The 2115-nt window shown below is 34.8% G+C and overlaps 1 protein-coding gene across 1 annotated transcript in view; it reads left to right on the top strand.

The window, feature by feature from the left end:
- Window positions 1-1738, top strand: part of KCNA3 (potassium voltage-gated channel subfamily A member 3) — a 6986-nt gene extending 5248 nt beyond the window's left edge. The window contains exon 2 of the mRNA XM_004390416.3: window positions 1269-1738. The gene's annotated coding sequence lies outside the window, so the exon portion shown is untranslated. The remainder of the gene's footprint in view (window positions 1-1268) is intronic.
- The last annotated feature ends 377 nt before the right edge of the window (window positions 1739-2115 follow it).

Below are 2115 nucleotides of genomic sequence, written 5' to 3' on the forward strand. Positions count from 1 at the left end.
AAAATATATATATATATATATTATATATATAATATATAATATATATATATATATAATTTTATGCGTTTAGGTTTGACTTCAGCCCATGTTACTAACTAATGAATTTGGGTAAAGAAAGTCTCCAGAAGCCTATGTCATTCAGTTTACCCTTTTTAATAATTTGATATTTTTAACCAGAAGGATCAAATATAAGATTTAAATTGGGTGAAGAGATTGAATTCTCTAGTAATGAAAGATTATTTTCTTAAATGATTGATTCATCTGGGTTTAATCTTAAAGTATAACCAGTCATAGCAGTGATACCTGCTAGGACAATGGATATTTTTCAGTTTTAAGACTGATTTCCTGTTTTCATGTATTTTAATCTCGAATAGATAGTATTATGCAAATCATTGTTTTTCCATTGCTTTGTACTTTGCTTAGGTTACTGAAGAACTATGCCAGAAAGTAATGTAAACATTGTGACTCCGTTATTTTAGAAGGGAGGAATTACTTAGAACAAAAGGATTGAGAACAGGAGGAGATTGCCAGTTCATTTAAGTCTGTGACATTATTGCCTTACCCAGCTACGCCATGGATGTAAGCATTTCTGCTCTAAAACACATTAGAATATAATTTTATCCCACATAATAGCTGTAGCCCCTTCTCTAGGGTCCTTAATCGTTTAGGAAATGAAAATGGATAGTGATTTGGGCTTAGAGCAAAATGCCAATGAGTCTGCGGTTTACACTTTCCAGTTAGCTTTGCCAGGCCACAGACTTCACTGTGGAATAGCAAGCCTTGGGTGTTGGCAAGGTACACGTATGTTTGTGTATAGCAAGACATTCACGTGAGGAGGTGTGATTCGATCCGTGCATATCCATCAACATCCCTGGGGAAAATGTACACTCTCTAAAGTTGGTGAATCTAGAGATAAACATGGAGGTTAATGTTATTGTTTTATTTCTTTTATGATGTTTTAAACTGATGGTATACCAAATTGAAATACCTAGCAACTGTGGTTACATGACCACAAATGCCTACACATAAAAGGAAATAGTTATTTCTAAATTTTGAAGTGAAGAATAATCAAAGAGTAAATCAAGAAATGTAGAGTTATGGCTTACATAAAGTTTGCTGTTTACCTCTTTGGCACATACTCAAGTCATTGTTTTGCTGATAATATGTAAATTCAGTTATGTAATATATGCCAATAGTCTATTCCTTTGGAAACCATAACTATAAATTCCTGGCTTCTATACATTTAAAAATGTCAACGTTTTCTACAGCAGTTGCAAGTCCTTTCCACCCCTCAGCTGTGAATAGAAGTGATAACCCCTCCCACTAAGAAATGCAAAGAAGCACATGTGCCCCCCAGTCTGAAGACTTGCGGAAACACTGTGAGTTAGAGGTGAGGAGCATCAGAACCAGGAAGAGGATACTTATGATTGCGTTTTAGGGTGGGGGTTTTTCTTTCTTGTATTGCAATTTCTGTTTTGTATTTGGCCTTTTAAACTAAGGAGGATAAAACTATTGCTTTTGTACTACTAATTTCCTATATTTTGAAGTGGTGATTTTATATATATTAACGAAATCACTTGTGTTATATACACCTGCTGAGTGGTTGGTAACCTTTGAGAGACGGCAAGTGAGAGGAGGCAGGAGGAAGGGTGGGAAAGCCTGCAGAGCCCAAACCTTACTCCATTGTGGCTCTGCTCCTACCCTCCAGACAGAAAATGGCCATTGCTATATAGCACATGATAATAGATAGGATACTCATGTTCAGCTGCAAATGTAATTTAAATGATTCAGACTGGTTAGAAAGTTTACAGATGTTTGCTTTTATTTTTAATGATGCTATGGACTAATTTTCTCTTCCAAATTGTAAAGAAAAATACATTTTTACCCAAAAAAAAAGATTTTTTCTTTATATTTCTGTTTTTAATTTTTGTACTAGATGTTTTTCCTTACGTTTCAAAATTTGCACCATTGGTCGTCGAAATGCATTAAAGAAGAGGTCTGGAAAAGAGGCTGAGCTTCTTCCTATCATTTTCTTGGGAGCCATTTTATCATTCTTGCAACCTAAATAGTACAGAATAGGAACTCTGCTCTGAAAAAATAAATCCTGGGATTCTG

The sequence above is a fragment of the Trichechus manatus genome, unplaced genomic scaffold (genome assembly GCF_000243295.1).
Source record: "Trichechus manatus latirostris isolate Lorelei unplaced genomic scaffold, TriManLat1.0 scaffold00297, whole genome shotgun sequence".
Lineage (NCBI taxonomy): Eukaryota > Metazoa > Chordata > Mammalia > Sirenia > Trichechidae > Trichechus > Trichechus manatus.